Below are 21265 nucleotides of genomic sequence, written 5' to 3' on the forward strand. Positions count from 1 at the left end.
TTTCAGAAGTCACGGTGTCTTACAGGCAAGTTCCCTGCTTCTTAGAAGTCAAATTTGTTAACCACAGAACGGGAAAGAAAGGACAGAAAAGAAAGGAGAAAAGGAGTGGTTTTAATCTTTGGATAAGCTGATGAGAGTAATACTAACAGGACTGCTGCCCTTTTTTTTTTTTTTAAGCCAAGAGAGGGGGCTTATCTGAAACCCCCGGTACAGCAAAGAGAGCGAGAGAGAAAGAGTGAGAGAGATAGAGAGGGAGACAGCAAGCAAGACAGAGAGGGAGGGAGAAAGAGAAGAAGACAGCAATCAAGAGAGAGACAGGTAGACAGAGAGACAAAGAGAGAAAGGATCTGACAGGGAGACAGGGAAAGGGGCTGTGAAAGATAAAGAAAGAGTGAGAGGGAGCAAGAAAGGGAGAGTGTTTCATCAGCGTGTGTCGTGGGAAGGATGTTTTGACCTGACGGTCGGCGCAGGGTAAAGGCATCAGGCGCGGGGTTTCGCACCGAAGGGGAAATAAGTAGAGGGGATTACGGGAGCGCCCCTTCAATGGCTTCTGGCCACGGAGGCAAGAATTAAGGAGCAGATAACAACAGGGCCGGGGGTATAGGGTGTTATCACCCTCGCGCTGACGGACAGCTGAGCATATACACCGGGTACAAAGCCCTCCCACTGCCCCCGGTCACCGCACAGCGTGGACTCTACTTCAGACAACAGCAGCTCATCAGCAGCTCATGGGATTACTGGGTGCCACTTGTTTTATCTACAAGCATAGCTCGGAATTGATTGCTTTGGTCTGGTGTAGGGGCAGAGTGGGTGCGGTGAGTGTGTGTGTGTGTGTGTGTGTGTGTGTGTGTGTGTGTGCGGGTGTGTGTGTGTGTGTGTGTATGTGTGTGTGTGTGTGTGTGTGTGTGTGTGCGGGGGTGTGTGTGTGTGTGTGTGGGGGTGTGTGTGTGTGTGTGTGTGTGTGTGTGATTGGGGGGCTTTGTGGCTCAAGCAGCTGACCCTGGTCTGAGCGTACGTGTCAGCGGGGGTGGTTACATCCCGTTGCTCTGTGAGGTCTAGAATCCTTATCATCACCGCGTTGCCATGGCAAACAAAACAATCAAGAGCTCATAAGATCTTGATTATCGGCAGAGCTGGGGCATGTTGTCATTATCGGCGGACTTGAGATGCACCTGGTATGATGTGGAGGATGAGCGTGTTTCAACATGTCTCTGCTGCGATGGGTCTTCAATCAGCCTGGTTATCGCTCTGCTGTATTGTTTCACTGGCAGAGTCTCAGGCTAGCTGTCCTCTCGGTAATCCTTAAGCCAGAGAAACCAATATCAGCCTGGCCCACTGCAACAATACGCCATCGTAGCATGTCCCCAACCAGTTATCCTGAAAGAGAGGGCCACATGGACGACGTTGAAAACCTAAGCAATATAATGGGTAAAGCATTCCGGTTTTATCCGAGAGATCATGCCTTTAAAATGTATTGTGCCCTGCTTGTGTAAAAGAAGTGCATTGTGAGTGATTAATAGTTGCAGATGATGGTGGTTTGGGGCCCGACCGAATAATGCAAGGCCTCTCCACCTTGAGGTTGTGACCCCACCCGGGGTGGCCGGACTATTTCTTAGACAGGGTCCCTGGAGATGTCGACTTAGATAACGGTTTTAGTAGCCACAACCCCTTAAACCAGTCCATATTCCCGAAATGACCCCAGGAGGACCTTGGACGGCGAATGGTCCTAAGGACAGGGACTACAGTCCCATATGGGCCCCCGAGGCCCCTGGGGCCCGGTTGTCTGGAGAAATACCCCCTGTGGACCTGAAACAGGGAACTGGATCAGACAAGAGGCCCAGGACGGTTTCCCGAAAAAGGCCCATGATAATAATTTATGGGAGAGGATTATTTCTTAATTATTAATAATATTATTATTCTGTACGTGTTGGGGTCGCGACAAATGTAAGAAGTCAAAAAATTTACTTTTTTTTTTCAGATTATTAATTATTCCTTTGGCTTTGCAAACCGACTGAATGCATAATGTGTTGTTTTGTTTCTATTTTGCCGTTTTTCAGACCGGACCGATGTTTGCCTTGCAGTTCCAGAACGATCTGACAGAAAAATACCCAGTGCTACCTCACCCTATTAAACAGAGAACATGAACACCATAACTGTTAATTGTTGATTTACAGTTATAATTAACTAATAACTGCTAATTATTAGTTAATGCTTGATACTGCATTATCTAACGCTAATGTATGGTTCATTAGCGTACCCTTTATTGTCAAGTGCTACCGTCCAATATAAAAACGGGGTACTTAATGAACACACCCTAACGCTAATAAATCATTGGTCATATCATCATCTTTATATCTAAATGTGTATATAAATATATAATATACATAAATCTTCCCTTTGCTGGGGGAGTCCACACTGCCTTCTCCATGCATATGATTAGTTTAGAAGGACAGTTTCACGGCAGGTGTGTGAGTGTGTGCGTGTGTGTGTGTGTGTGTGTGTGTGTGTGTGTGTGTATGTCCGCGCATGTGTGTGCGTAAGTTTGTGTTATCAGCGCTCTGGCTGTTCACTTATTTAGCAGTAAAAATAAAAAGTCTTTTACTTCCAAAGAAACAGAGCAATATGATGCATGCTTGCGTCTACGTAAGAGGGAGCCTTTGTCCTCCATATGGGGGGGTCGGCAGGGGGGCCGGCACAGCAGAGCCAGTCAGGCAGGAAGTAGGCTCTTTACCCCACCGCTTCACCCAGGCGTGCAACTCACCGATGGCCTGGAAAAAGAGAGAGGGCATATGACACCCTGACCCCCACATGCCCCTGGAGAGAGAGAGAGAGAGAGAGAGAGAGAGAGAGAGAGAGAGAGAGAGAGAGAGAGAGCGAGAGAGAGGATGAAGATTTTATTCTGGGTCTCTGTGTCAAACGTCCCTCCATGCTCTCATCTCAACCCCCGACCCCTCCCCCCCACCCTCTCTCTATCCCCCTTAATAGCTCTCCTCACTGTCTCTTACCCAGACACACACACACATCCGTTCGTACACGCATGCATACGTACTTAAACTGACACCCAGGTGAAAACATGCATAGAAGCATATCCGAAATGTAGATGACTCGGCCAACTGGGACTCTCTGGGTCTCTCTTCCCACATCTCTCTCATTCAGTCTCTTTGTCTTTCTTCTTCCCTTTCTCTCTCAGTCTCTCTACCTCTCTCTCTATCTCCCTCTCTCCCTCTCTCTCTCTCCCTCTCTCTCTCTCTCTCTGTCTCTCTTTCCCTCAATCACACTCAGTCTCTCTATTCATCTCTCTTTCACTCTCTCTTTCTCTCTCTCTCTCTCTCGCAATCAGCCTCTCTTCCCCTCTCTCGCAATTACTCACTGTCTCTCTTCCCCTATCTCCCTCACTCATTCTCTCTGTCTCTCTTCCCCTGTCCCTCTCACTCAGGCTCTCTGTCTCTCCACCTCTCCTCCCCTGCTCCTCCCCGGTGCCAACCAGAACGGATGGATGGCACGTCACGGGAGAAGCAGAGTATTTGTATTAAGACCCGCTGGCTGAGATGGACCTCAGCTCTGCTTCTTTCACGAGCTGGGAACGGTAGAATTGATGGGTAAAAAAGACAACAAACCCATGGAAATGTATTAGTTTAGCTCCAAAACAAACACGACCATCATCTATGTGCTAAGCTCCCCCTGCTTGACACTTTCTTATCACCCCCCGCACCTGGCTACCGCTTAATGAATGGATACAACGGCAATTTGGCTGCAAGAATATCATGAAATGTGAACATGTGAAAAGATCACAAATACAGCAGAGTCATCCCAGGAATCCAGCGGTTTAGGGATGCTTTCCCTGGGAAGCGGCGATATCCGTTTTGATTTGTTTACCGTTCTGATTGGGCGAAACGAGGAAACCGGACGGCCATGTCTTCAAAGAAAAGCCAAGCAGACAGGGACTTCAAGGGGTCTGTCGCAAATGTAAATTGCCTTATTTACGCTGACGATAACAAAGCCTGTATTATTCCTCCGTCGTCCATGTGTGTGGTTCGTGTGTTCGCTACAACGGCTGCTGTGACAGAAGTCGCTAGCCACCGTCTTTGTTATTATGTTTTATTTCCTTGACATCCCCAAATGGAGCGATCAAACGAAGGCCACACACGCGCCGCCGTCGGCAGCCAGGAGGAAGCGGTTCATTACGGAAGAGAGGCAGTTTAATAAGCCACGAGAGAGAGGACTCCTTGCGTTACCCTCCACTTCCTCGTCCCTGACACGGGGCCATCTTTGATGTGCGATGATGTGTTTTGAGTAGTAATAAAACCCATCGACAAGCCCTTCCTCGCCCACAAACAGAGAGCATGGAGCTCAACCATAAAGGTAAAGCTGCACCTCCCACCTCTTGCCCCAACACACACTCAACCCCCACACACACATCCCCCCCATACACAAACACACACACTCACCCCCCTCAACACATCCCCACATCTCCCCATCAACACACACACCCTCACCCCCTCCATACATCCCCCCATCGACACACACACCCTCACCCCTCCATACATCCCCCCATCGACAAACACACACACACACACACACACCCCTCAACACATCTCCCCATCAACACACTCACACTCACCCCCTCCACACATCCCCCCATCGACAAACACACACACAGACGCTCACCCCCCTCAACACATCCCCACCATCAACACACACACTCCACACATCCCCCATCCACACGCACACAGATGCACACACGTGCACACACGTGCACACACACACACTCTCTTTTTCTCTTTTTTCACTCTCAGACCCCCGCGCACACGCACACACAAACACACACAAACACATGCACCACACCGTCCAAAACAACCGACGAGGCATGGAGAGGAACACTAAAAATGTTCGCCATCCTTTTCCTCCAGCCCCGCACACCCCCCCACTAAGCCTTGTTCTGTGATAAGTGCGCACCTCTCTAAAATGAGTGCAAAGCGCGCTAGCTCTGTTTGAAGTCCCGCGGAGCGCCGGCGAAGCGTAGAAAGCAGGGGGGGACGTGGGAGGGGAGGGCGGGAAAGAGACATGCAAAGATCGATTGTGTTTTTAATTCACGAGAAAAATGCAGAAAGACTCCGTCGCTCTACAGTCTCCATAAGCCTCTGCAGGGGGAATGGCGAGGGGAGAGGCGATGGCGAACAAAAAAAGAAGGAGGTATTTAAGGCAATTACAATCGCCGCTCCACCTGGGGCGATGACATGAGCACAATGGAAGAAAGGTGCTCTGTGTTGTTTTTTTATTATTCCTCTACCACCAACTCTCTCTCGTCCTGTGTGCAGCAGGTGTGATGTCACTCCAGAGTGTCTAAGCGTCAAACCAAGCAGTTTTGCTTCGCCTGAGTGATGGACAGCATGCTGCGGCTGCCTCACGTGGTCCACCGCCATCTGTGTCATCATTAGCATCATAAACCCCTGTGCATCCTCTCAGTTTGTTTTGCTCTGCGGAGAGCATCGTAGGACTCTGCCGGATCACATACATTATGGATGGTTTTCCATCCAATGCCCCTCTTCTCTCTCTCTCTCTCTCTCTCTCTCTCTCTCTCTCTCTCTCTCTCTCTCTCTACCCCTCCAACCTGCCCCTCCCCTGCATTTTGTCAGGATTTTTCTCTCTCTTTTTCCGATCATTTTTTTCTATCGTTACACTATATGAGGAGCGCGATCCTGGGGCCGTATGGGAAACACTGTGCATGGCTGCCATCAAGTGGACACCGGCAGAGCCGACTCATCTCGTCCTCAGAGAGATGCTGGCAGTCTTTGGGCTGAACGCAAGCGTCAGCCGGTGCCGTGTGTGTCTATTATTCTGACCTGTCACGCTTTCAACAACGGCTACCTCAACATTTCTGTGCTGTCGACTTGCCAAATGATGCAGTAGATTATTTGTTTTGGTTTTGTTTTTGCGGCGTGTTTTTTGTTTGTTTGTTTAAGTTTGTTTTTTTCCACCCTCCATTTTACCTCTCTGCTCGTGTGTCGTGTTGTCGAGCGAGCGTTGCAATATGTTCCCCGGGCTACTTCATTTGTTATTCGCAGAGCTGTAAACATAAATCACTTTCAGCCGAGCCCAGGCTCATATAAATGTCAAGATAGACAGCGGAACTCATAAACACATAATTTGATCTTTATTCATCTGGGACAACCAATGAATAAAAGCACACGTAGTAAATCTTCATTTTCTCCTTAATGTCAGCAGAACAGTGCACGCTTTGCCCCACCCCCCCATCTCCCATCATCTCCTGACTGATTTGAAGTCGTTTAGCATCTCCGCCTCTGATTTGCAATATGTTGTGCTGGTGAGCCATCCCCTTGCTAACCACCCCCTCTGCCTCCGCGATGTGAGCTCACGCTACCGGCTAGCACACAGACTCTGAACGTTTTCCTTCATGCGTTTGAGTCACCCGAGAACAGATGTTTGAATTATTTCCGAGACTTGTTTTTTTTTTTCAACTCCCACTCATCCTACAGACAAGAGTGCTTGACCGACACGTATATCCTCATTAAATGAAAACGATTACCCGTGACGTATGGTATGGGCCTCCGTCTGGGAAACAAATCGGCTCATAGCTTAAGTCTCCTTTTTAGAGGAGACAGCAGCGTTCACCCACTGTTTATAAGCATCTTCCCAGGATGAGTGTCTGTGTGTGTGTGTGTGTGTGAGAGAGCTTAGGTGTGTGTGTGTGTGTGCAGATGTGTAAGTGTGTCTGTGTGTGTGTGTGCATGTGTGTGTCTGCATAAGTCTGTGTGTGTGCATATATGCGTGTGTGTTAGTGTGTGCGTACGTATGTGTGTGCTATACACACGTTTCTAAATGTGTGTTATCGCCCTGTCTGTTGTTGTCTCGCCCTCATTTGGCCATGATGAGCGCTGGAACTGTATAACGGTCGGGAGATTGGAAAATAAAAGCGCTGCATGTATCCGGAGGACACAAACAAATCGATGTCATCACCGACATGGAACTCAAGTTATGCCTGAACAAAGGAAATCATTTTTTGATTGGTTGGTATCACTGTTGGTGGAGCTTAGGGAGGATTGTGTGTTTGTATTTATTTATGTGTGTGGGTATGTGTGTCGTTCTTGTGGGTAGGGTATTTGTGTGCATGCGGGTGTGACTCCCTCTGTGTGTGTGTATGTGTGTGTGTGTGTGTGTGTGTGTGTGTGTGTGTGTGTATGTGTGTGTGAGCAAGCATCCTTGCCTGTTTGTATGTTGGCATCTTGAGTATGGCTACGTGTGCGTGCATCTTGAGTATGGCTCGTCTTTCTGTGGTAGCTGTTGTGTGTGTCTGCGTCGACATCTGTCTGCATGCACACACTTGCCTCCATGTGTCTGTGTTTCTGACATGAGTTTGTGTGTCTGTCTGTGTGTGAATACTGTGTGTGTGTGTGTGTGTTTTTGTGTGTGTGTGTGTGTGTGTGTGTGTGTGTGTGTGTGTGTGTACGTGTGTGTACGTGTGTGTTAGTGTGGATCTTAACTGTTTGTATGTGTGTCCTTGGCAGTGTGTGGGTGTGTGTCAGCATGTACCTTGGACATGTGTGGTCATTGTGTATCCTGTGCAGTGTGTACGTGTGTGTGTGTGTCTCTGACTGTCTGTCTGTGTGTGCGTGTGGCTGTGTGTGTGCGTGTGTGTTTGTGTGTACTTCGGCGTTGAGCGGCTCCATGAATACCCAGCAGATGGAGAGGCGTGTGTCTGCGCTCATCTCTCTCTATTCTTCCAGCTGCGGGCCCTTAAGGGGGGCCTGATGAATGGAGAGTGGATCTTGGGCCCTCAGCAAAGTGGCCTTCTTGTAAACAGATGCAGCACTTTAGGTGCTGAGCGCGGGCGACGCCGAATGACAAGCAACATGTCATTATGCAAAAAATGGCTTCTCTGCTGCCACACTCCGGGGTGTAGAGTGTGTCTGCATTCTGCACCCCGGCCTTCACCATCCCCTCCACCACACCTCCTACCGCCTCCGTCTGCACCTCCACTCCTCCTCTTCTTTCTTCTGCGCCTCCACTACCCCTCCTGCTCCAACACCAGCACCACCTCCTTCATAGCCACCACCACCACCACCACCACCTTTTCCTCCGGAACGGCAGCCATCACCCCCAGCATTCATCTGTTTATTTCTCTCTCCGGTTGAGCCTCACTCTGTCTCTCTCTTGTCAGTCTGCCTCTTCATCTCCATAGCTCTCATTCTCTCTCACTCTCATTCTCTTTCCCTCTCGCTCCCACTCCCTCGCTCACGCGTGCTCTTTCATCTCAGCGGAGCGCTCTCATCAACACTGTCTTTTCTTGTTCATCTATTTTCATCTTTGTTTCCCGCTTATTCCTCGCAGTCTGTCTTTCTTCTCCCGCTTTACTTAGCTCTGGTTTCCTCTCTTTGTGATCAGAAGCAGAGGTGATTAGAAGAGATCCCGCTCCCCCTAAAGCCTCCCTTCCCTCCCAATTACAACGTCCACCTAACTCTTGACTGCCCCCTTGTGTCCGCTCAGTGTAACTGCGGCAGAGGAGAGCCGATCTGAGATGCTGTGCAGGTGGAGTCACTGGGCCCAACGTAGAACATTAGTCTGCCTATTCAGCTGTCACGTTCTTGAGCAGGGGAAATTGACCTCCAACCCGTGTGCCGTCCGTAACCTTCGCTCGCGCGGCAATTAGCTCGTTCTCTCACCTCTGGCTAATTTGCCAATGTGCCAGCACGACTGAGGGGGCCAGGTTTATTCATTTTACTCGGCTCAGGTTCATAGGCGGTCAGCGTACGTTGTTTCCGCTGCTGTTTTCTGTCGACATAAAATGAAATCTTCCGGTATTTTTAAAACTTTGTCAATGGCGTGTTCGTCATGAATTATTCCTTCACAATGCCTCTGGGTGTGGTCGGGGGTGGGGGGTTATTTTAGGACCCCTGAACCGCTGTCTAACACCGTTGAGTCATTTCCATCTGCCTGGGCTGCCTGATGGTCGACCGTTGACTCGTGAATGAATCAAGTCTCTCTGTGTTCCGCAAACTAAGTGCTGTTGTTGTTTTTTTAGGTTGTTTTTCGAACAAACGTTTGCAGGCATCATTTATTGATATGCGCATTGCAAAACAGCGACTGCAAAGAAAACGCTTGGCTTGGGACTCAGGGTCTTTCGGAGCTTATTGTACCGAGGAAGCGCTGCTGGTGAGCAGTTGAAGGGATGAGGGTCTGTGCGTGTGTGTGCACGTGTGTGCGCATGTGTGTGTGAGTGTGTGTGTGTGTCTGTGTGTGTGTGTCGGGGGGGCGAGGGGGAGGAGGAGGGGGCTCACTTTCGTTGGCACATTGGTACGCGTCCGATGTTGCTCTGATCGAAGCGGTGGAAAAAAAAAACAAGGACAAACAATGAGAACGCTTAGAAGAGAGCAGCATGACCCCCGGCAGACTCATCAAAAACTGTGGATTAGAAAGATTGTGAAGTGTTACCTTGAGACTAGTGATTTTTCTGGGTTGTTTTGTGTTTTTAAGGCCTGTTTTAGAGTAATGGTATTCATTATTGAAAGCAATTTTAAAATAGATTAACAACAATGCTATTGATTCATAAACCACACCACTCAACCATGCGTGGGTCTGTGTGTGTGTGTGTGTGTGTGTGTGTGTGTGTGTGTGTGTGTGTAGCATACATGCTTACATGCTTGCACGTCCAATTGTCCGTGCGCCCCATTCCACGCACGTGCCTCTGTCCCACAGTGTGTGTGTGTGTGTGTGTGTGTGTGTGTGTGTCTGTGTGTGTGTTTGTGCGCTTTCTTTTTTCTTTTTTTTTGTGATACAAGTGTGCATGTCAACGCACACCCACGCGTCATTCAGAGTGAAGGGCAAGCCGGCGACAAGCTAACCGAGTCTGGATTGAATTCCATCTTGGACGGCGGCAGCGCGTCTCTCCACGGGGCCCGGCGCCGCCGTGACTCCGTCGCTCTGCGTTAGCTCGCCGCCACATGGAAAACCCTCCGTTGCCACTCCCCATTACACCGCGCAGCGCTCGCCGTCAAACGCCTCCGTTAGCGCCAGTGTGTGGGAAGGGCGAGGGGAGGGGCGGGGTGGGGTGGGGGTGGGCAGCGGCCATATCCAGGAGAAGATTAAGGAAGGAATGAGGCTGGTTCCGACGGCAGGCGCGGGGGAATTAAAAGGAGTCACTCACCATGGATTCAATTCAGCACCACGGAGGTCAAATCTTTTCAATTGGAAATCATTGCCTTTTTTTGGAGCATCCGAATTGTGTTGCCCACAAAATGGCAGTTGTGACCTTGGTGGTCGTGTCTTCATTTTTGTTCTATTTTGCGGTTGGAGAGAGAATAGGACCAGTAACCTTTTTCTTGCTACACAAGGTAGCCAACTATTCAGGAAGTGACACGCAAAGTTTGTCTGGTTGGGTGGCCACCCGATACACTCCCTGTGCTTTCACAAAGACCAGGACTTCTTCTGTGGCCTTCGCTACAGTGGCACTACCGCTGGAACGTAAAAAAAAATAATACCCGGCGAGGCTCTAAAAGGGAAAAATACATTCTAGAGAAAACCATCTCTAGTTCTTATTGGAATTCCAGTCGTCAACCGAATCCCAAAGGGGACACACATCAAGGGGCCCCAGCGTCAGGAAGGCAGATATGCGGAGAGAGAGTCTGGCCCAAATTATCATCATTTGTAGGACATATTTTTCCTCGGAATGCTCTCAAGCATTCCGGCCGCTTTACTCTGAGTGAGAAACATGCCACGCCGGCTCCCGGAGCGTACAGAGAATGGGAATATGGAGGAGGGCTGTGAAGGTTGGCGAATTCATGCCCCGAATACCAAAGGTCTGGTTTGGGACCCCTAAACCGACGCCTGAGGACCCACTTAGCCACACAATCCCCCTCGAGGGGAGATGTTGGTGGAAGGGGGCCGGGGGTTCTCCCTCAAACACATACAGACGTGCCCTTTTAAAGGTCGTTCGCATGTAGAAACACCAGAAGCTAGCCCAGTCCAGAGAGAGGAAGAGAGGGTGAGAAAGAGAGCGAGAGAGAGAGAGAGAGAGAGAGAGAGAGAGAGAGAGAGAGAGAGAGAGAGACAGAGAGAGACAGAGAGAGAGAGAGAGACAGACAGAGACAGAGAGAGAGAGAGAGAGAGAGACAGAGAGAGAGAGAGAGAGAGAGAATGGGGGGGGTTGAGATGAAAAGATGGAGAGAAAAGGAGATGTAGAGAAACGGAGAGAGAGAGACAGAGAGAGAGAGAGAGAGAGAGAGAGAGAGAGAGAGGAGTAGGGGAGAGAGGGAGCCCTGGCGCCTCCTCCCCCTCCCCCACCTCCTGACACAGTGGCCCTGCTCCATGCTGACAGTGGTGACCTTCTCCCCTTCCTCCCCTCCTGTCAGCCTCATTCTGGGGCTTGTCGAACAGGGCGGGCGGCCTGTGTTCTGGGGAAGAGGCTGGCTGTCCTGGATACCCGGCCCCCGAGCAGACCTCGCCAGCAGGGCCACAAGCATGTCCTTCTCACCTTTTCCCCCCCGCAACACCCGCGGCGTGGCTGTGTTTCGATTAGCTTAAAAATAATGATGGGAGAAGGAGGATCCATTCGCTAGGGGTCAGGGTTCAGGGCAGGCGATCGTGTCTGCAGTGAGGTCTTTGTTCATCGATATAGGGTCAGCTTACCGTGAACGGTGGAGAACAATAATAGGATGTATTTTGCTGCAATTTGGGGCTGGTGTTCGAAAATAAACAGAACAAACTTTATACTTTCATACTGAAAGAGCCACAAGCTTGGGGTGTGAAGTGAGGGTGAATATACATTACAGATCCTGCCTGCTGGATACAGAAAGAATGCCCATATATTTATTATTCTGAGAAGAATAATAACAGCCCATAATAAGAGTCTGCTCCTAAGATTATCATTTCAGAGAGATCGCTGTTTTCTTTCTTTTTTGTTTGCCTGTTTTATTTCATTTATTTGTTGCGTATTTCTTTGATCAGACCCCCATTCCCTAATCTCTTTCATAGTGGCATTAGCATTGCATTGCTCTGCTCTCTAGTTGTATTCCTGGTCTATCCAGTACAATGGCTTGCAGGCCTCTATCTGTTATTCATTAGGTTATTATTGACCAACCTTGTTTACTGTGTTTACATTGTTCACTGTGTGCTTGACCGCCGAAATGGCTGATTATCTGTTGCTGCCCACACAATACCATGACCCACCTGCACCAGGCTCTCCTTTGCATTCCTCCCCAGGGTTTGCCTTTTTATTTTTTATCCCAATCGTGTTTATCTGTTGGTATTTCATTGCTATAGGTTACTGTGTACTGACTATGATGCTAAATTCTGATTAGCGAAGGCAAATTTAGAAGCATCCTTTGATGCTGTACCAGTGATAGTGGTGATAACTTTTAAGTCAAACATGACAACACCTCAGAGGACGTGCTCGTGGAGGCTGATGGTAAGGCACCCAGAAGTTCCCAGTAGGGCCACAGACCTTTTTGCCATTGACATGAGGTTGGCAATATGCCAAGATCCCAAATAAATCAAGCAAGAATGGTCTGTTTTGTTTTTCTCTGCATCTACTCCTTTTAAATTAATGGTACTGCCTTATTGTTCATAAGCAGTTATGATGTTTCAATGGGAGGTGTTGTTCAGCTGGCCCTATATTGTCCAACATGTGTCTTTTGATATGGCGCTGGTACAATTGGGATCATACAGTGTTATCATATCTTATGGTAAAAGATCAAGTCCCTTCCCCAACGTAAGAACGCCGCTAACGTGGGACGCATGGTTCTTCCTGCGCTCCACGGGGGGCTAACTGCTCTTTGAATACTTTCTGTTCCTCCGCCTCCACGTCTTGCGGTGATCATTATTGTGGGGAAACAGCGCATTAGCATCTGAATTATTACTTGTTATGTTTCCGACAAGTTATTCAGAGGCCCCCGTCGGGGGATTCTACAGAATCTTCTGTCACAAAGTGGCTTAAAAAAAACAACATCCAATTACTCCTTTCAGGTTGCTTCTGAAACCCTGCTCTGTTCATGGTTTATTTTCTTTTTTATTGTTTTTATCTAACAGGCAGTGAAAGGGCCACCCGCATAATCTGATGGCTTTTTGTGAGAGGTTCGGTGCTTCCATGTGTTTCCAGAATCCACCCCACATAATGATAGCCGTACGCCGCCCTTCCATTGAGAGGTGCCGCAGATGAAAGTGTTCAGCAATAAAGAGGGTTGCTGGAGGGCTCGCTAAAAGCCCACCCATGTTAAAACAACACAAAAATAATGACAATTATTTTGAAGGCCGTGGCCCCTCGTGCCCCCCTTTCTCCTTTAAGTCAACAGTCACAGCCAGAGGCCTTGATTGGAAAAATCGAATATTCCGCAGATAAGCGACTAAGCGAGCTAGCACAAGCATTAGCTCTCTCTCTCTCTCTCTCTCTCTCTCTCGCTCTCTCTCTCGCTCTCGTGCTCTCTCTCTCTCTCTCTCTCTCTCTCGCTCTCGTGCTCTCTCTCTCTCTCTCTCTCTCTCTCTCTGGCCTGCAGCGGGGGGGGGGGAGGGAGCTGAGGATTAAGAAGATGAGTTTGCGTCGGGCCGCTGGTCCGTGTCTTCTAAGCATCTGATAGCCACGGGGGGGGGACGCACCGACAGGCTGAACACACTCTGCCCACGAGTAGATCTCATTAACGAGCAACGGCGAGTTGTGTCAGGAGACTCTGCCCTCCCGCGTGTCAGCGTTACCTGCGCGGCGGCAGCCCTAAGCCAACAGAGACGTTGGGAGGTGAGAGCGAGGGAGAGAGAGGGAGAGAGAGAGGGGTGGATTAACGCCAAGCAGAGAGCAGCTGTCGCCAGGTGTCAAGCAGGAACCGCGCCGGCGCATCTGGTTCGTCGTTGGTCCAGATGCTAAAGATGAACAAAAATCACCTCTTAGGAAGACTTCTTTGAATAAACAAGTATTATTCAAGAGGGAAATAAGGGCACCCGTTGTTAGGCAATGTATCTCTGCATTGCAATGCAAGATGCAGAGGTACATAATGGTGGAGTCTATGGTGGACTGTAAGAACAGATGTCCAGCTTTAAGTGGTTTGTGTCAACTGGCAAGAGTTGGAGCTAAACTTTTGTAGCGTGCTTCATGGGTGAAGGATAATTAATTACCCATATTAATATGTGACATTGAAGTCACATACATTGATTGGCAGTTGAGTCAAGATTGAATTGTTAATTGGATATGTCATCCTTGTTTCCATGTCTTGGCGTCTAAGTGTCTGTTTAGCGCTGCCATCCATATCTATTTTCATATGCATGGCTTGAGGAGGCTTATGGACCTGTGCCTGTGTTAAACGAACAACCGGATGAGTGACGGCCAAGTTAGTGCTTTAATTACACACATGTTGATTAAAAAGGATCACTAGTTATAATTGGGTTTTCCTTAGTAAAGAAAGAAAAATCACGGGCTTCTTTAAGCTGTAATTCAAAGGAGATACTTCTGGTTATACTCTTTATCGACTTTTATAATCCCTTGATTAAGAGATGATGCATTGTTTGTTAATGTTTTAAATGTTTGAATTAGATTTAATAACCCTTGTTAGTTACCCAAACACATTTGTTACAAAATGATATGCTGTCCATTTGGAGATTGTTATTTTCACAAATCCACATGAGACGTAAACACAAACAAACAAGACAAGCAAGCAAAATATTCTATGGCAGGGGTAACATTAAGCCAATCCCTTGAGTCAAAACAAGTTGGAATCATTTTGACGCATTCTTCTGGAAGAAGTTAAATACAATCTCAATTCACCCGCGAGACAAGACACATCCTGGTCCTGCAGTGTGCACATAACTCTTCCTAGGCACACCTAACAAGCTGTACAGGTGTTTGGTAGGTGAAGAATCAAAAACCAAATGCTGTCAATCACTGCAGGCAATCAATGTCAGCAGCTGGAGATATCCTGTTAACTAGCAAACATCTCATTAGCGCATTCTTCTGTAGAGGAAGAGACGTATGGAGTCCGTGGGCCAGCCACCTCTCATGCTCTCCCTCCTCGAAGTCTTCCTATTCCCTTCTGTCTCTCCCTCACATTCTCGCTATTCCCCCTCTCCTCATACTCTCTTCTCTCTCCATCATGTTCTCACTATCTCCTCTCTCTCTCTCTCTCTCTCTCTCTCTCTCTCATCATACTCTTCTCTCTCCATCATGTTCTCAGTATCTCCTCTCTCTCATCATACTCTCTTCTTTTTCCATCATGTTCTCTCTATCTCTCCTCTCTCTCTCTCTCTCTCTCCCTCTCCCTCTCTCTCTCACTCTCTCTCTCCCTCTCCCTCTCTCTCTCTCTCCCTCTCTCTCTCACTCTCTCTCTCTCCCTCTCTCTCCCTCTCCCTCTCTCTCTCCCTCTTTCTCTCTCTCTCCCTCTCTCTCTCATCATACTCTCTTCTCTCTCTTCATCATGTTCTCAATACCTACTCTCTCATCATACGTTTAATCTCAACATTGCTTAAGCAAACATTTGTTCAATATTAGCGTTTCACAGGGTTTCATGGGTTTGAACTGCTCGTGGCACATTGATACGCGTTTGGTGTTTTAAGGGAACATAATGGAGGTAGGCTATACTATAAAAAAAGAAGTATTTATAACACAACATGTATTTCAAAGATGTGGAACCATGAGCTGCATCTTTGTTCGGAATATGCCCACCCCCATTACTCATACACATCCATATTCCCTTGTTTAGGACCTATGGCCATCCTTTCCCATCATTTTCACAATTTTCTGTAACATGCACGCATCTTGTGTGTTCACACAATATTCTTAACAACCCAGAAATTAGTTGAACAACCAAGTTCATTAGTTCTTTGTGATGTATAATTTACTTCAAAACCCAGATGAGGAATTATCACCTTAATAGTGCACTTTGGCCGGCTCTACACCAAACCGTGTGGCAGCTGAGCTCCCCTAATTTGTTTTGGGTTTTTTAATCGTTAACTAGATTCCGCTGGCTACGAAATAGACACATATTCTGAGGTGCCTTTTGAAGCCAAAGTATGGAAGTTCATGAGGGAAAATAACGTCTTAGAAATATTGCATTTAAAGTGACCGAATTGTGGGTGATAACAGTGGAGTTTGGTCGTGTTAGCATCATATTATGACGCGTTAACGTCAAACGTTAAGTTTCATTTTGGCGTGTGAACAAACGCAAATGGTCTGTCCCAACCAATGGGTTGTTACATTCTCATGTTATAGGGGTGTAAGATACACAACGTAAATTCCCTCAAAACACCAAAAGAGTGTCGAGCAATTCAAACCCACAAGTTGATATACACGTATCTAGAACTGCGATATCGCACGCATGCCCGTAGCCGGAAAGGAGGTGATTGGTTTAGAGGTGAAAATCAAATTGGAAACTAAATACAACTTTATAAAAGAACTTCTCCGAGATAAGTGCATGCATAATTCAGTTTAGACTTGTTACTTTGTGTCCACCGTGTGTGACATCTGGTGGTGCGTGCGCAAGACGAGCTTAAACCCTCCCGGACCTCACCATTTCCCAACCCTAATCGAACGCTCTTTTGGTTTAGCAACGTTGAGATTCAACTTATTCGTGGTTTGCGGAAACGTTAAAATCGCTACATTAACTTCTGGCGGATGCGTTGTCTAACAAGCTCCCCTCAAACTCTCTCTCTTCTCCACTTTCTCTAACACAGTCTGTATTCGTCTTTCTTTTCTTACTCTCGATCTCTTTTCTTCTCTGTCTTTATCGCCCATTCCTCCCTCTTTGTTTGTGTGTTCCGACGTCTCCTCTGTCTGCTTCAGATATCTGACAGGTAGGGAGGGGTAGGAGGATAAAGAGAGAGAGAGAGAGAGAGAGAGAGAGAGAGAGAGAGAGAGAGAGAGAGAGAGAGAGAGAGAGAGCGCTTCTTCTTCATTAGGCTGCCCAGGTGTGACGATAGGAGACCTTGCAATTTCAGGTTGCCACGGACACCATCAAGCCTCCTCCTTGCTCCACCGGCGGGGAGGGGTTGGGTGCTTAGAGACGCGGCGGGGGGCCGTGTCTCTAAGTGGCGTTGGCGCTGAGTCACGACTCAAAGACCCCAGTACCCACCTATATGCAGATGAATGAGGTGAACCAGTGACAGGGGTAAATAAGGCCAGTGTTCCTACCAAATCAACCTGGAGCCTGGGGCCACGGCGAGGCCACACAGCAGGGAGAAACAGTACATCAAATGAATATAGTAACTCAGTATTACAAGTACCCCAGTATGCCGACCGACAGGGATGAACAGTACCTCTAGCAGACTAATATACTAACCCAGTACTAACGTAGTAACACAGTATCCTGACCAACATAGTACAGGGATAAACACTACCTCTAGCAGACTAATATACTAACACAGTACTAACGTAGTAACACAGTATGCTGACACACACATACAGGTATAAACAGTACCTTTAGCAGGCTAACATAACACCACAATACATAAGCCTGCTAACAACAGTGTAGGCCATATTTACTATGTTCTTAAGCAATAGCAGCCAGCCCTGGGGTGTTCTCCACAGCCACGACATTAGGGACAAGTTGGCCGAGCGCTGCGCCGGGGACTGAAGGAGGAATTACAACGAGGTGACTCGATAACCTCCCAGTGGTAAGCGTGCACGTTGTGACTCCTTGGCTGCTTAGTCTGTCGCCCCTGTGATTAGGCGCACAGCAGATCAGAACATGAATGTCCATGTTATTGGGACTTTTGTTTTCTTAACCCCCTCTGTCCCCGTCTCTTGTCTGATATATTTAATTTGCATATGCCCGTCGTGAAACAGGTTTATCTGCACTGGTCCTCATATGATGCCTGCGTAGCTGTTGCTGCAGGTTTAGTCCGGTGTAAGTAGACACTGATTGCACTCACACTGTGTTTGAATCCCCCCCCTGTTTTAAGTCCAGAACGCATGTTTAAGTGTAATAACCCAAGTTTATAGGCTACGCAAATGTGGGAGTTTCTTGTGGCGTTTCCTAAACTCAAAGAGTGAATGAATGAGATTCCCTCCGTTCCTCACGAAGCCACGGTTAAGGGAAGGGGCTCAGCGTGGAAAGAAGACCCCGATGAGCTCGACAAACCCTAACAGTAGCCTATTATATCAGGCCAAATGCTGAGCCCTGTTTGAGTGAGTGTGTGTGTGCATGCGTTCATGCATGCGTGTGTGTGTGTGTGTGTCTGTGTTTGTGTGTGTGTGTGTGTCTTTTCTCTCTTTGGTTTGTGTTTTGCTCGTATCCCATCCATTACTCCATGCCATCCTCCTCTCCTTTATTTAGAATAGGTATTGTGATTATAACTAATAATAACTTGTCGATGCTGGTCTGTCCTCAAACACTTTAGTTGTATTATATCATTTTTAAATAATGATATGGAAAATAATTTTCTCTTCTGGTTTTAAGTCAATTTGGAATCATCTGAATGAACACAGAAAACTCCAATGTGATTTTTTTGCTTAGAATTTAATTAAATGGATTAGCAATAAAAACATGATTAACCCATTTATTTCATATAGAAATAATTTCTTAATTAGATTTCCACTGCATCTGCACACAAGCACCTGATAATGAGTTAATCTAGGGAGGGGGGTTAATTTGTCTTTTGACTAATATAACAACAGCTTTTAATCATGTCCACACATGCTTTATCCTCAAATCTCATCAAGAGCTCACCCGTTGACAACTGAAAAGAGGTGTAGCCGTACATAGTGCTACAGCTTACAATTTCCTTAAATTAGTGCTTATGTCTAAAAATGTCTCCCAGCCGAACACAACCTCCCTGGCAGATGAGAGGAAATAACTGCCGCGAGGTCAGCAGTAAAGTAGAAATGGCACAGACAGACATTTTCTTTGACAGTAAGCTATTAACATGTCAAGGCTAGGGCACGTTTACACTTGAAATCTATTGATTTCTGAGTGGGCTTTGTGAAATTTGTGTTTAGCGAATGAAACTGTCCATCAGATAATCTGCTAAAAGCCACTATTACAAAGAAGGGCCATAGGAGGCAGATGAAGTAGAAAACAGGACATGTTTGCGGAGAGAAAGAGAGAGAAGGAGCGTCCCTGTGAAGGACACCGTGTTCAACAAAGTGGCACAATTTAATTTCACTGGAAGGATGGCGCCAGCAGAGATAGATGCCGTAATGAAACCCCCCTGACTTCAAGTTGGCTCTGTTTTAAATTCAAACAGAGATGGCGCGACCAGTCAGCCTGAAAACATGCAAATATGCCATCTTTAATACAAGGTTCCCCCTCCCGATCGGATGCCAAGGCTGACAAGCAGAACAAATGCCTTCTGAGTGCGAACAGGCGCGGGTCAAAAAGAATGGCGCTGATTGCGTCTGGGAAATTTCAACTTACCCGCTGAACTCTTATCCGCTTTTCAACACAGACGGTTACATTCTGCTTGTGCGCTTACTGTTAAATTACTCGGCTCAGATTAGACAAGGCTTAACACCACTTCAGGCACTCAAATGAAACTTTGCTGGAACACTTGAAGAGCTCCATTTACTTTATATATATGGTCAATATGCGTGAAGCAAAATGGCTGCCTTGCCACGGCTCCTGCCTTCTTCAAAACCATCAACTGACAAAGAAGTAGCCCATGGTGGGCATTTCTTTACAAATAACAAAGAATACAGTTTATATTTGAAATGCACAAATTGGTCCAAGGGGATGTTTTCCATAATCTCTGAACACGCAGGCTTTCTGAGAATTTAGCTAATTAGCTACTACTTTTGACAAATGTTTAGCTCCTGTGAACTGTGTCGTCCTGTATGGTGGAAAACTAACGCAATATTAGACATTTTTTTCTTTTTCTGGTATTCTCTATTGCATTGTCATAGCAGGGAGTCCTGATGGAATTAACTTCAAACCCTGCTAAGTAGGAGGGACTTGTTGGCCTGACACTACTTATGAATATTAATGCTCTCTGTTTAATACAAGCGTTTGCTTTTGGGAAAGGGGGCCATGGTGGTTGTAAATAGGTGCCTGTGCATGTGTGTGTGTGTGTGTGTGTGTGTGTGTGTGTGTGTGTGTGTGTGTGTGTGTGTGTGTGAGTGCCAGAATGGACCAATATATCGAGTTTGGGTCCACAGACCACTCAAAACCGATAGGCCTACTACACCACACCCGAACATTCCTAACATTATTAAACCGACGCCTTGACTCCAGACGCAAGAGAAACATAAATCAAGTCCTGTGCAAATATAACTGCCTCACAGAATTTTGATGAGCATTTTGAGCCGCGTAAAAGCCATTTCCGATAGTTATCTTCAGAGAGGATATGAAACTCTCATCTCCTCCTCCCACCTCCTCCTCCTCCTACGCCTCCTCTTTGCACCGCAGCTTTTTCAGCCATCTATCTGACGACTGGCAAGTTAAAGGAAAAATGTAAGAGCGCACACAAAGACAGAGAGAACAATGGATGTCTAGAGACGTCACCGCTGGACCTGTCATTAAGGGAGAATGAAAGATCACTAATGGCTTCTGCAATTAGGGACGGTGTGCCAGCCTAGTCGGTGCTCCACGGTGACTGGAGCAGATCGGAGAGGTCGCTTCACAACTATTATTCGTCTCCCTCTGGTTTTTCTTTTTTCGAAATGAAAATCGCTAAATATTTTATTAATGACTTCACAAATGATAAGAAGCCCTCATCTGATGTGCTGTCGCTGTTAATCACCCTGACATGACCTCAGCGCTGTGCGCCGCTCATTACTTTTCATCTACAGTGTCTTTTTAATTCATCACGCCCCCGCCCCTCAAGTCATACAAACACACACACAGACACACAAACACTCATTCACACACGCGCACGCACACACACACTCACATATAAACACAAAATAAGCCTACAGACAAGACACATGCAACAGAAGTTCACTTGCATGTTCAGCATTAACAGATACATGATGCAACACCACACATTGTTGAGATACACCTACACAGCATTATGAAATTATGTCTTCATTTAACTCGGCAATGACTTATAGGTCATAGAGCTAGATGTTTGAAGATAAAATGTAATAATATTCATAATTCATAATAATCATAACATTAACCCTGCTGTGGAAGTCAAAATGCAGGCAGCTCTTCAAGGATAAGTCTTGACATGGATCTTCGCAAACAAGCTGTAGTGTGTAGCACTGTGAATCTATCTTAACCCGGACCAACTAAACACTTTTTAACATGCTAATATATTATTGTTGAATATATTGAATTGTTGGATTGGTGGTTTAATGTTCTCTGTCAAATTACCTTAATCAGCCAATCAGAATCTCTCA

Source organism: Pollachius pollachius (genome assembly GCF_949987615.1).
Source record: "Pollachius pollachius genome assembly, chromosome: 10".
Lineage (NCBI taxonomy): Eukaryota > Metazoa > Chordata > Actinopteri > Gadiformes > Gadidae > Pollachius > Pollachius pollachius.